Genomic DNA, 15,414 nt, shown 5'->3' on the forward strand with positions numbered 1-15,414 from the left:
TGTTCACAAGAATGATCCCAGGAATGAAAGGGTTCATGCATGAGTGCTTAAGGAAGTAGCCCAAGAAATAGTGGATGCATTAGTGATAATTTTTCAAAGCTCGTTAGATTCTGGATTAGTTCCTGAGGATTGGAGGGTGGCTAATGTAACTCCACTTTTTAAAAAAGGAGGGAGAGAGAAACCGGGGAATTATAGACCGGTTAGCCTAACGTCGGTGGTGGGGAAACTACTGGAGTCAGTTATCAAGGATGTGATAACAGCACATTTGGAAAGCGGTGAAATGATCGGACAAAGTCAGCATGGATTTGTGAAAGGAAAATCATGTCTGACGAATCTCATAGAATTTTTTGAGGATGTAACTAGTAGAGTGGATAGGGGAGAACCAGTGGATGTGGTATATTTGGATTTTCAAAAGGCTTTTGACAAGGTCCCACACAGGAGATTAGTGTGCAAACTTAGAGCACACGGTATTGGGGGTAAGGTATTGGTGTGGGTGGCGAATTGGTTAGCAGACAGGAAGCAAAGGGTGGGAATAAACGGGACCTTTTCAGAATGGCAGGCGGTGACTAGTGGGGTACCGCAAGGCTCAGTGCTGGGACCCCAGTTGTTTACAATATATATTAATGACTTGGATGAGGGAATTAAATGCAGCATCTCCAAGTTTGTGGATGACACGAAGCTGGGTGGCAGTGTCAGATGTGAGGAGGATGCTAAGAGGATGCAGGGTGATTTGGATAGGTTGGGTGAGTGGGCAAATTCATGGCAGATGCAATTTAATGTGGATAAATGTGAAGTTATCCACTTTGGTGGCAAAAATAGGAAAACAGATTATTATCTGAATGGTGGCCGATTAGGAAAAGGGGAGGTGCAACGAGACCTGGGTGTCATTATACACCAGTCATTGAAAGTGGGCATGCAGGTGCAGCAGGCGGTGAAAAAGGCGAATGGTATGCTGGCATTTATAGCGAGAGGATTCGAGTACAGGAGCAGGGAGGTACTACTGCAGTTGTACAAGGCCTTGGTGAGACCACACCTGGAGTATTGTGTGCAGTTTTGGTCCCCTAATCTGAGGAAAGACATCCTTGCCATAGAGGGAGTACAAAGAAGGTTCACCAGATTGATTCCTGGGATGGCAGGACTTTCATATGAAGAAAGACTGGATGAACTGGGCTTGTACTCGTTGGAATTTAGAAGATTGAGGGGGGATCTGATTGAAATGTATAAGATCCTAAGGGGATTGGACAGGCTAGATGCAGGAAGATTGTTCCCGATGTTGGGGAAGTCCAGAACGAGGGGCCACAGTTTGAGGATAGAGGGGAAGCCTTTTAAGACCGAGATTAGGAAAAACTTCTTCACACAGAGAGTGGTGAATCTGTGGAATTCTCTGCCACAGGAAACAGTTGAGGCCAGTTCATTGGCTATATTTAAGAGGGAGTTAGATATGGCCCTTGTGGCTACGGGGGTCAGGGGGTATGGAGGGAAGGCTGGGGTGGGGTTCTGAGTTGGATGATCAGCCATGATCATAATAAATGGCGGTTCAGGCTCGAAGGGCCGAATGGCCTACTCCTGCACCTATTTTCTATGTTTCTAAGAACGTCTGATGGCTCTAGGCGTGTATTTGCTGAAGTTTAGAAGAATAAGGGGTATCTCATTGAAACCTATTGAATATTGAAAGGCCCAGATAGGATGGATGTGGAGAGGATGTTTCCCATAGTGGGGGGAGGGGAGGTCTAGGACCAGAGGGCATAGCCTCAGAATAGAAGGATGTCCATTTAGAACAGAGATGAGGAGGAATTTCTTTAGCCAGAGGATGGTGAATCTGTGGATTTCATTGCCACAGATGACTGAGGAGGACAGATAATTGGGTATTTTAAAGCGGAGTTTAATAGGCTCTTGATTAGTAAGACTGTCAAAGGTTATGGGGAGAAGGGAAGAGAATGGGGTTGAGAGGGACAATAAATTATCCATGATGAAATGACGGAGCAGACTCAAAGGGCTGAAAGGCCTAATTCTGGTCCAATGTCTTATGGTTTTAAAAAATGAAGACAAGCTGTGGAAATAAATAAACAATACTGAGAGTAAACCAATGATACTTTAATGTTTTGATGTACATATGATAAATAAATGTGACTGAGTCTGAGATGGAGGTGAGTGGGTAGAGGACTAGGAGTGCTTTATCACTGTACTGGACCAGCTTTGCCTGTACATTTAGTAAAATACACTCAGTGCCCACGTATTTGGTAGCTCCTGTACCTAGCAAAGTAGCCACTGAGTGTACGTTTGTGATCCTCTGCTGCTGGAGCCCATCTACTTCAAGGTTCAACATGTTGTGCATTCAGAGACGCTGTTCTGCACTCCACTGTTGTAATGTGTGGTTATTTGTCTTCCTGTCAGCTTGAACCAGTCTGGCCATTCTCCTCTGACCTCTATCATTAACAAGGCAATTTTGTCCACAGAGCTGCTTCTCACTGGGTGTTTATTTGTTTTTCGCACTATACTTTCTAAACTCTACTATTGTGCATGAAAACCCCAGGAGATCAGCAGTTTCTGAGATACTCAAACCACCCTGTCTGACACCATCAATCATTCCACAGTCGAAGTCACTTAAATCACTTTTCTTACCCGTTCTGGTGTTTGGTTCGAACAACAATTGAACCTCTTGACCGTGTCTGCATGCTTTTATGCACTGGGTTGCTGTCACACGATTGGCTGATCAGATATTTGCATTAATAAAGTGGCCACTGAGTGTTATTTTGAAAAACTCGAAGAAACAAAACTCAGTGCAGGAAGCTGCTCACTGCTGGGAACAGCTGCCAGGTGACACAGGTCCTGAAAGGGTTAAAATCCATTCCCTGCATGTGGGATCTGTTGTCCTAGTCCTGCAGAGGTGACGTCAATCGCGTTCGCCTTCCAGCAACACTGGCTGAGTGGTCCCAACAGATATAAACATGTTACATAATGCACCTTTAACGGCAGCACTTCGCAGTGAGACCTCACTGTGACAAAAAAACACCACGCTTGAAAGATCAATCAAGATTAGAGCGGTTTTCAAACATGCATCTGCTGACCTATTTTACAGCAACTGTTTACACCCTGGCTTTTATCTTTGATTATCAGCGTCAGTGGTCTGCTTTTGGCCGCCTGTGAAAAGCGAATCCAACCTTTCTTTGTTCGTTGTCCTCCTTTTTTTGTCTTGGAGGGCACCTTCAAACTCCAGCCCCCTTACCAGCTAGGCAGCAAAATTACTAATGGCCTCTCCCTCCCACTCAAGATCTCACATCAGAGGATGCATCACCCATCAACACAAGAGATTCTGCAGTTGCTGGAAATCTAGAGCCACACACACACACAAAATGCACGAGGGACTCAGCAGGTCAGTCATTATCTATGGAAATCAATGAATAGTCGGCACTTCAGGCCGAGACCCTTCAGCAGCCTTGGAATTGAAGGGGGAAAATGTCAGAATAAGATGGTGGGGGGAGGAAAAGGAGGACAAACTAGAAGGTGATTGGTGAAACCAGATGAATGGGAGGGGAAGCTGAAGTAAGAAGCTGGGAGGCGATAGATAGATCGATTGATCGATCGATAGATAGATACTTTATTGATCCCAAAGGAAATTACAGTGTCACTGTAGCATTACAAGTGCACAGATATACAAATATTAGAAGAGAAGCAGCAAAAATTAAAAATAAATTACCACAAAAAGTCTAACAAGAGGGAGTCATCACTTAGCCGGCTGTAGGTTGACTCATCAGAGAGCCTAATGGTCAAGGTAAGAATGACCTCATATAACGCTGTTTGGAGCAGCACAGTTGTCTTAGTCTGTTACTAAAAGTGCTCCTCTGTTCAGCCACACATTAGGGTGGAAAGGCTAGGGCTGGAGAAGAAAGAAGCTGATAGGAGAGGAGAGTGGATATCACCTGTGGCTTTGATACATAGTCACTGAGTTTGGTTACAGATCCTTCAGCCCAGTATCTGGAGCTGTTACTGTGATGGTGCGTTTGATGTCTCTGGGCCTGCATTCGACAGAGTTCAGAAGCGTGGAGGAAGGTGGGTGGGGGATCTCATTGAAGTCTACCTGATACTGAATGAGCAGGAGAGAGTGGATTTAGAGAGGATGTTGTCGTCAGTAGGGGAACCTAAGTCTGGAGGGCACAGCCTCAGAATAATGTAATGTCCCTTTAGAACAAGGATGAGGAGGAATTTCTTCAGTTAAAGGGTGCTGAATCTGTGGAATTTGTTGTGACTGAGGGCTGTGGGGCTAAATCGTCATTCATTCTGGGCAACTGCAGCTTCCCCTGTCATCTGTTGTGGAGGAATTCAAGGTGACAAAATGCAGAGCTTTATTGAGTTTGATGATGTCTTGGTAAAGCAAGCAAGCGTTACAACCAGATCTGGGGGCAAGTGGGCAGCCAACGCAGCTGTGGAGGAGGCAATGTGTTCTCTGAAGCTGCGAGATATCATTGGCAACCCCTGCGTCGGGCGGCAAAGCCTCGGCTCAATTCACTTCCAGCAGTGGGGAAACGCAAGCATAAGGAACAGACATGATACAGGCAGAAGTACGGATCCGGAAGAGAAGCGGATTTCAAAGGCAGTGGAACAAGGATCCCAGGGTGCCTGGACAAAATGAGATCTGTCTAAGTGCAAGATCTCATGGGCAGAGTTATGGAGACTGGAGCCCTTCCGTATCATATTTGCTGTTGTGTGCTGGGGCAGCAGGCTGAGGGTAGCAGACACCAACAGAATCAACAAACTCATTCGTAAGGACAGTGATGTTGTGGGGATGGAACTGGACTCTCTCACGGTGGTGTCTGAAAAGAGGATGCTGTCTAAGTTGCTTGCCATCTTGGTCAATGTCTCCCATCCACTACATAATGTACTGGGTGGGCACAGGAGTACATTCGGCCAGAGACTCGTTCCACTGAGATGCAGCACTGAGCGTCATAGGAAGTCATTACTGCCTGTGGCCATCAAACTTTACAACTCCTCCCTTGGAGAGTCAGACACCCTGAGCCAGTAGGCTGGTCCTGGACTTATTTCCTGGCATAATTTACAGATTGCTATTTAACTAATGGTTTTATTACTATTTATTATTTATGGTGCAACTGTAGCAAAAACCATTCCCCCCCCGATCAATAAAGCATGACTATGACCACGACTATGACTATTTCCTTCCTCTTGCGATCCATGTATGACACCCTTCCTTCACCATTACATCTGTACACATTGGGGATGAGAGAGGACCCGAACTGTAAACTCTGTGGTCAAAAGGGGACACTGGCTCATATACTGTCTGGGTGTAAAACAGCCCTAACTCAAGGACGGTATAGGTGGCGCCATGATAAGGTGCTTCTGGCTCTTGCTGACACACTAGAGTGGGAGAGATGCAAGAAGAGGATGGCTGGCACAGATTTGAGGAAGGCCATCACCTTCATCAAAGAGGGAGCCAGGCCTTTCGTAACCAAACAGCCAAAGCCCAATCTGCTGCTAACAGCCAGGTTCTGGGAGATGAGGGTCGATGTGGGAAGGAGGTTGCAGTTCCCGGATGTGGTGCACACAACCCAACACCTGGACATTATACTGTGGTCAACTGAAGACAAGAAAATCATTCTGGTTGAGTTGACTGTGCCGTGGAAGGAGGGATGGGAAGAGGCCTACAAGAGAAAGGCCTTGAAGTACCAGCCCTTACTGCAGGAGTGCAAAGACAAGGGATGGCAGGCATGGTTGTTCTCTGTGGAGATCGGCTGCAGAGGTTTCCCAGCCAAATCAGCATGGCAGTTGTTGTCAGATCTGGGCCTGGACGAAAGGAGCAAAAAACAAGCAGCTCGTAGGATGGGGGAAGAGGCAGAACGAGCTTCTTGTTAGATTTGAGAGGAGGAGAGCTGGAAGCCAGGAGCAGGTGGACAGTGATTTGGCCACCACTGCCGGCCCACCAACTGGAGACTGTCGTGGTTAAAGGTCGAAACACTCGGTGAAGGTTGGGAACCACTTGATGACATCTGCTCCTGGCTGAAGGCTACAGTTACCTTATAAGGTAACTGGAGACTGCACTCTAACAGGTGTATGTAACAAGTAACAAGATAGGTTCATGATTGGTAAAGGGTTAAAGGTTTAGAGGAGAGGGCAGGAGAATGGTGTTGAAAAATATCAGCTCTGTCTGAAAGGCAGAGCAGACTAGATGGGCTGAATGGCCTAATATCGCTCCTGGTCATATGGAGTCTATACTGATCATCAACCACCCAGTTACACCAGTCCTGTTTTATTCTCCTTACTACCCCATCAGCCGACCCCAGATTCCACCACCCACCTACACATCAGGGACAATGTATAGCAGCAGTTAAGGGTCTGTGGGGTTTCGGAGGAAACTGGAGCAATGGAGGGCCACAAGGAGAGCATGCACATTCCACACAGACAGTGCCCGAGGTCGGAATTGAACCCGGCTCACAGGAGTTGTGAGGCAGCAGCTCCACCAACTGCTCCACTCTGCTGCCTAACATTTCCCCTAACCCCCTCTTCCCGGTCCCTCAGAATAAATACAGATAAAGGGGTTAAAATTGACAGTTCTGTCTTCAGTGCACAGAGCAGAAGGTTTACACAGTGGACACTTTATTAGGTAGAGGAGTGGAACCCAGTGTGATCTTCTGCTGCTGTAGCCCATCCACTTCAAGGTTTGACGTGTTGTGCGTTCAGAGATGCTCTTCTGCACACCACTGTTGTAACACGTGGATATTTAAGGTACTGCCTCCTTCCTGTCAGCTTGAAATATACTCTGTGAACTCTAGAGACTGTTGTGCATGAAAATCCCAAGAGATCAGCAGCTTCCAAGGTACTCAAACCACCCCATCTGGCACAAGCAATCATTCCATGGTCAAAGTCACCTAGATCACATTTCTTCCCCATTCTGACGCTTGGTCTGAGCAACAACTGAACTTCTTGACCGTGTCTGCATGCTTTTATGCATTGAGTTGCTGCCACATGATTGGCTGATCAGATACTTGAATTAATGAGCAGGTATACCAGTATACCTAGTAAAGTGGCTACTGAGTGTATGTTACAGTGGTGGAACGTTCAGGAATCTGATCCATACATTTTGGAAGTGACATAGCCATCTGAGGGTATGTTGTAAAGATTTCCCAAAATAGTGCTCTACTAAATACTAAGGTTTTAATAAGTAAACAAACGTCATGACAACCTTGGATATACAAATATAGCCCCCCGGCCAACCTCAGGGGTGCTCGGCTTGCTGTTGTCTAGGGAAATAGCCCTCGGCCCCGCCAAACTGGGTAATTAGTTTGTGTGGATGCTGTGTGATGTACCCCACCACGCCCAAATAACAGACAATACACCAGATACGATTAAATGATTTACAGTTTATAGATATTACTGGAACTATATAATTAATAGATAATAAGATATAACAGGAAAATAAAAGACGCCACATTTATCAAAGTTCAATCTCTTTGTGCACAAACAGTTGGAGCTCAGGACCCTTCTTCTTCACCTTGCGACCCCTCGGACCACCTCAACCAGCTGCCTGGGACCAACAATGGTGGTCAACCAGACGCTCCGTCTCCGTCTCCTCTCCTCACCCTGGACCTTGGACTCCTGCTCGGGGTCCGACCCCATTAGTGGACTCACAGCACCTGGTCCATCCTCTGTCTCTCTCTCCTGCCTTCTCCCCCCAAAACCCTGTGCATACAATATCTCACACACCAAAAGCATAATGACTATCCCAATTGGTTCATAACACCTTCTTATCAGTAACATGATCCAAACAAACTGCTAGCAGGAGGACTTTCTCAGCAGATAACATAACAAAGAAGCCCTTTCAATTACAACATAACAAAGAAGCCATTTTAATTAGACTACACAGTGACATAAAAAAAAGAAACCCCTTACACACATTTATAGAAATAGAACATAGAAAAGTATTACACAATATAGGCAACACGAGGTGATAGGTGAAACCGGAAGGGGTGGGGGGGGGTGAAGTAAAGAGCTGGGAACTTGATTGGTGGAAGAGATAAAGGGCTGGAGAACGGGGAATCTGATATGACAGGACAGAAGGCCATGGAAGAAAGAAAAAGGGGAGGAGCACCAGAGGGAGGTGATAGGCAGTAGGTAGGCAAGGAGGTAAGGTGAGAAAGGGAAAAGGGGATAGGGGTTGGTGAAGGTGTGTGGGGTGGGCATTACCGGAAGTTTGGGAAATCGATATTCATGCCATAAGGTGTTGTTCCTTCAACCTGAGTGTGGCCTCATCATGACAGCAGAGGAGGCCATGGGTAGACATATCGGAGCGGGAATAGGAAGTGGGTGGCGACTGGGAGATGCTGCTTTTTCTGACGAACGGAGACCCTTTGGCCCACAAAGTTCTGCTGACCTTTTAACCTTCTGGAAGATCAATCTAACCCTTCCCTCCTGCATAATGCTTCATTTTTCTATCATCCGTGTGCCTATCTCAGAGTTTTATAAGTGCCATTAGTTTATCTGTGTTTACCATCACCCCTGGCAGGATGTAACACACACCTACTTGAACACTGGTGGCTCCATGCAACAACCAGAGTGTAAAAAACCTAACTCTGACACTCTCCCTCTGCTTTCCTCCAATCATCTTAAAATTATGCCCTCTGGTACATGTCATGTTCACCTTGGGAAGACGTTTCTAGCTATGCACTCAATCTATGCCTTTATTACCTTGCACTCCTCTATCAAGTCACCTTTCATCCTCCTTTGCTCTAAAGAGAAAAGCCCTAGCTCACTCAACCTTTCCTCATACGACACACTCTCTAGTCCAGGCAATGCCACGGTGTATCTCCTCTGCATCCTCTCTAATGTTTCCACATCCTTCCTATAAAGAGGTAACCAGAACCAACCACAATACTCCAGGTATGGTCTAATGGAGGTGCAGTGTGGCGTTTTACTTGAGATGTGTAACACAGAATATAGAACAGTGTAAACTAATCCCATCTGCTGGCACATGTTCTAGATCTCTGCATTTGCTGCCTGTTCCTCAGTCTATCTAAATGCCTCTTAAACCTTGCTTTAGTATTTGATTCCACCACTTCCCCCAGTGGCACGTATCCGGCACTCACCATCTCCTGTGTAAAAAACTGACCTCGTAAAACTCCTTTGAACTTTTTCTGTCTCAGCTTAAACCTATGCCCTCTGGTATGCGCCATTTGAAAAAAGATTGTACCTTCACTATCTACTTTTAAACTCCACCCTTAACGTTAGCTCCCCAGTATAATATTAGGTTCAATGGCCTTTCTCTAACCTTGAAAAACAACATAATCTATTGATCCTGGAAATTCTGAATAAGAATATAAATTGTAGGAAACATTTCGCAGGCCAGACAGGATCGGAGAGAAAGAAACAGGGTCAAAGTCCTTCAACGTGCCACATGTTATGATTGGTTGTCCTTCATTTCTGATGATTCCAGTTAAATCATATGAACTGCATGAAGAAGTCCATGAGGGAGAGTTTTTAAAGTGGAAAAAACCATTACACTGGAGCAGTTCCACTCTCTGGACCTTCAAAGTCTGGGTTCAGTGATATGAGTTATCGCACCACTGGTGTTTTCCTTGGGCGCAGTAGATGACCATGACTTCTTCTGTGCCTCATCAAGCCCTTTGCTGTCCATGAAGCATTGCAGAACTACCATCCTCACCGGTGGATCTCACTGTTGATCTCATCCACCCAGTCCACTGGAGCTGACTTCACAAGCTGGGACAGGTTTGGTCCTATCTCACCAGGGTTACGAGGCCTGCCAGCTCCCCTCACCTGGTTGTGGTGTTTGGGGTGTCCAAGGAGGGGTAGTGCCTCTGGTGAAGGGGTTTGTTGTGCCATTTTTGGCCAGCACACTCAACTTTGGTGACACTCAGCTCTCACCCATGGCTCCAAACAGCCGTTTGCGCGTGGCAACGGGGACACTCCGAGGCATCGCCCCGACCTCAGTCATGTGAAATAGACCACAGAGGTGTTACAAAAGACACACACTCAATGTTTTAAGGTCAGCTCCCTCCCCTCTGCCTTCAGTTTTCTGAGTGGTCCGTGAGTCCATCCACACGAGCTCACGTTTTTTCTTGCACTATTTACCTCTGGAACGTAATAATGTTGTATGTCTTGCACTGAACCGCTGCCACAACACATTTCCTGACGCAGATCATGTCAGCAATAATAAACCTGGTTCTGATTCTGAAATAAAGATTTGTAAAACTGACCACGTCTGAGATGTGACAAATGGACAGTGACCTGAGACATGGGGCGGCACGACAATGAAATGGTAACATCACCAACCAGTGTTCGGGGTTTGATTTCTACGGCTGTCTATGAGGAATTCGTACATTCTCCCTGTGACCACATGGGTTTCCTCTGGGGGGCTCTGGTCTCCTCTCATATCTCAAAGACATACAAGTGAGTAGACCACACGGGTGTAATTGGGCAGCACAGGCTTGTGGGCCAGTGGACCTGTTACTGTGCTGTAATTCTAAATAATAAAAACAACAGTCTGTTTCTCTCTCTCCACAGATGCTTACTGACCTGCTGAGTATTTCCAACATGATCTGTATGACCTGTCTTTATCACTATTGCTCTCTTTTGGAAAGATACATTCCCATAGTTCACACTCGACACCCCCTCCTCCATCCCACATCTGTTGGCATGGTAAAAAGATGACACGCTCTCTCACATAGATTTTAGGTTGTTATACAGATCAAAACACCAAACTGTCAGTTGTGTTCGCTGCAGTGTTGAACCCTGGCCTGGGAAGGAGATATTCACTTAGCAACCTTTTTAATTGAGTTATTTTTCTTCCACATACTGTACGATTGACGGCTCCACTCTGCTTCCTCCATGGCTGTTTATCTTGTATGATGAACAGCCCACGTTACTCCAGAGTTCTAGCTGCCTGTAAGCCAAAATTTTTCCATAAATCCCGTCTATCTTTGTAATCTCACTTGCTATGCTTGTCACTGCTGGCACGGGAACAACACTGACTTCATTCAGAGAATTTATCTAATGTTATGTATGTCCTTTGTTCCTGCTGTTTTTGAGTGGAATGCCTAAAGTTGCAGATCTATTTAAATCTCCTGTGGTATTGCTCCTGCAAGCAATTGGATAAAACCTACAAATGTGAAATTTCGGTGTATATTATTACTAATTTATTTAATACTAAAGTTTAAATGAATAAATAATGAACTGAACATCATAATAATTCATAACATTCTAAAAATAAATATTTTTTACATTTATTCCTGTACTACCCAATTACACCCATCTGACCAATTAAATCTAACTAACCCACACATCTCAAGGTTACTCAAGATAAGTGGTGACTTTCTGCGTGCAGCTCTACTGGGTATCATCAGATGTTCTCACTTACGACTTCTACAGCCGAAATCCACAGTCACAGCCATACAGCAGGTACTTCACAAAGCAAAGTTGTTTTAAGCCCTACCACTATCAGATTTCTGAATGGATAACAAACCCATGTACATTACCTCACTAATTTTTTACTCTCTTGCACTACTTACATCATTTAGTTTTATATTAGATGGATAGATATAATATGTATATATTTCTTATTGTAATTTATAGTTTTTTATGTATTGCAATATACTGCTGCCACAAAGCAACATATTTCACGACCCTAGCCAGTGATTTTACTCTCCCCCCTTTCCTATCTACTGCTCACCTACACATGAGGGAACCTTTACAGTAGCTAATCTCCCCACCAGTGTGTCTCGGAGGATGGGAGAAACTGAAGAATCTATTTTCACATTCGTTTTTGTCCTTGAAATGGGATGGCCTGCTGGTCCATTTCAGAAGCAATTAAGACCAAAAGGCCATAAGACATAGGAAAAGAATTAGGTCATTTGGCCCATCGAGTCTGTTCCGCCATTCAATCATGGCTGATCCTTTTTCCCCTCCTCAGCTCCAACCCACGGCCTTCTCCTCGTAACCAAGAACCTATCAATCTCTGCCTTAAATACACCCAACGACCTGGCCTCCACAGCTGCCTGTGGTAACGAGCTCCACAAATTCACCACTCTCTGGCTAAAGAAATTTCTCTGCATTGCTGTTTTAAATGGATACCCCTCTATCCTGAGGATGTGCCCTCTTGTCCTAGACTCCCCGACCATGGGAAACATCCTTTCCACATCTACTCTATCTAGGCCTTTCAACATTCAATAACATTCCCCCCTCATCTTACTAAATTCCTGGGAGTACGGACCCAGAGCTATCAAATGTTCCTCATATGATAACCCTGTCATTCCCGGAGTCATCCCTGTGAATCTCCTCTGAACCCTCTCCAATGCCAGCACATCTTTTCTCAGATGAGGAGCCCAAAACTTTCACAATACTCAAGGTGAGGCCACACCAGTGCCTTATAAAGCCTCATCATCACATCCCTTCTCTTGTATTCAAGACCTCTTGAAATTAATGCTAACATTGCATTTGCCTTTCTCACCACCAAATCTACCTGTAAGTCAACCTTTAAGGTGTTCTCCCAAGTCCCTTTACATCTCGGAGTTTTGGATTTTCTCCTAGTTTAGAAAATAGTCTGTACATTTATTTTTACTACCAAAGTGCATGACCATGCGTTTTCCAACATTGTATTTCATTTGTCACTTTCTTGCCCATTCTCCTAATCTGTCCAAGTCCTTCGGTAGCTTTTTTGCTTCCTCAACACTACCTGCCTCTCCACCAATCTTTGTATCATCTGCAAACTTGGCAATAAACCAACTGCTCAATCATCTAAATCATCGATTTACAGCAAAAAAAGAAGCGGTCCCAACACCAACCCCTATGGAACACCACTAGTCACTGGCAGCCAATCAGAAAAGAATCCTTTTATTCCCACTTGCTGCCTCCTGCCAATCAGCCAATGCTCTAACCATGCCAGAGATTTTCCTGTAATACCAGGGGCTCTTAACTTGGTAAGCAGCCTCGTGTATGACACCTTATCAAGGGCCTTCTGAAAGTTCAAATATACAATATTCACCTCATCCCCTTGATCTATCTTACATGTATTCACCTCGAAGAATTCCCAAAGGTTCGTCAGGCAAGATTTTCCCTTCAGGAAACTGTGCTGACTTTGTCCTACCTTGTCCTGTGTCACCAGGTATTCCATAACCTCATCCTTACCAATTGACTTCAACATCTTCCCAACCACTGAGGTCAGGCTAACTGGTCTATAGTTTCCTTTCTGATGCCTTCCTCCTTTCTTAAAGAGTGGAGTGACATTTGCAACTTTCCAGTACTCTGGCACCATGCCAGAGTCCAATGGTTTTTGAAAGATAATTACTAATGCCTCCACAATCTCTACTGCTACCCCTTTCAGAACCCTAGGGTGCAGTTCATCTGGTCTGGGTGACTTAAGTACCTTTAGGTCATTCAGCGTTTTGATCATCTTCTCCCTTGGAATAGTAACTGCACTCACTCCACTTCTCTCACACCTTTCATCATCTGGCACACTGCTAGTGTCTTCCACAGTGAAGACTGATGCAAAATACTCATTTAATTCATTTGCCATCGCCTTGTCCCCCATTATTATTTCTCCGGCATCATTTTCTGGTGGTCCTATATCCACTCTAATCTCTCTTTTAATTTAACATATTTGTAAAAGCTCTTATTGTCCACTTCGATATAGTTTGCTAGCTGTTTTTCATATTTCATCTTTCCCCTCCTAATGATTCTTTTAGTTGCTCTCTGCAGGTTTTTAAAAGCTTCCCAATCTTCCATTTTCCTGCTAATTTTTGCTTTGTTGTATGCCCTCTCTTTTGCTTTTACATTAGCTTTGACTTACCTTGTCAGCACAGTTGTACTATTTTGCTATTTGAGCATTTCTTCATTTTTGGAAAAATGAGCGCCTTCCTTATTTTTCTCAAAATCTCACACCATTGCTGCTCTGCTGTCATCCCTGCCAGCATCTCCTTCCAACTTACTTTGGCCAACTCCTCTCTCATACCACTGCGATTTCCTTTACTCCACTGAAGTACTGCCGTGTCAGACTTTACTTTCTCCCTGTCAAATTTCAAGTTGAACTCAATTATATTGTGATCACTGTCTCCTAAGGGTTCTTTTACCTTAAGCTCCCTAATTACTTCCAGTTCATTACATAACTCTCAATCTCATATAGCTGATCCCCGAGTAGGATCAATGTCAAACTGCTATAAAAAGTCATCTCGTAGGAATTCAACAAACTCACTAGAGATCCATTACCAACCTGATTTTCCCGATCAACCTGCACATTGAAATTTCCCTTGACTGTCATAACATTACCCTTTTGACAAACCTTTTCTATTTTCTGTTGTAAACTGTGGTCCGCACCCCAGCTACTGTTGGGAGGCCTTTATATAACTGCCAACGGAGTACTTTTACCTTTGCAGTTTCTTAACTCAGCCCACAATTCAATAACTTCTGATCCTATGTCACAACTTTCTACAGATTTGATGCTATTCTTTACCAGCAGAGCCACACAACCTGCTCTGCCTACTTTCCTATTCCTCTGATACAACGTGTAACCTTGGGCATTCTGCTCCCTACTACAACCACTCTTCAGTGATGGCCACAACATCATACCCGACAATCTGTAATAATGCAACAAGATCATCCACTTATTTCTTATACTCCGTGCTTCGAGATATAACACTTTGAGTACTGCATTTGCTACCCTTTTTGATTCTCCATCCTTAATGCATTGATTCATTAAGTACTTGGATTGACAGCTACTTAATAAAACTTAGCTTTATTTGTTAGATGTACATCAAAATATCAAAACATATGGTGAAATGTGTCATTTTGTGTCAACGAGCAACACAGTCTGAGGATGTGTTAGGGCAGCCCCCAAGTGTAGCCATGTTTCTGGCACCAACATAGCATGGCCCCAAATCACTAACCATAATCTGTACATCCTCAGGGTGTGGGAGAAACCAGATACCGTCTGGTTCCAGGGAGAATGTGAAAACTCCACGCAGGCAGCACCCAAGGTTAGGAATGAACTGGGGTCTCTGGAGTTGGGAAGCAGTGTCTCTGCTCATGACGCCAACGTTGCCATCCCAGTACATTAAGCTTCAATTAAGATCTTCAATCTTCAATGATTGCTCTGCTTAACAGTCACCGTGTGTTTGACGTTTTACACCCAACTGCCTTTGTTGTATTTATTCTATTGTGGAATCTAGGATCTTCAGTCTTCAATCCAATCCAATAATTTAACAGTCCCTGTGTGTTTGATGTTTTACAACCAACAGCCCTTGGCCTTGCATTTATTCTATTGTGGAATCTAGGATTTTCTTGCTAGGCAGCATTTATTGCCTATCACTAAGCATCGTGATTAGTGCAATTGCTTTACAGCTTCAGTGATCACTGACTGTGGTTTGGTTCCTGCCTCTGTCAGGAGTTTGTTTGTTCAAC

The sequence above is a fragment of the Mobula birostris genome, chromosome 9 (genome assembly GCF_030028105.1).
Source record: "Mobula birostris isolate sMobBir1 chromosome 9, sMobBir1.hap1, whole genome shotgun sequence".
Taxonomy (NCBI): Eukaryota; Metazoa; Chordata; class Chondrichthyes; order Myliobatiformes; family Myliobatidae; genus Mobula; species Mobula birostris.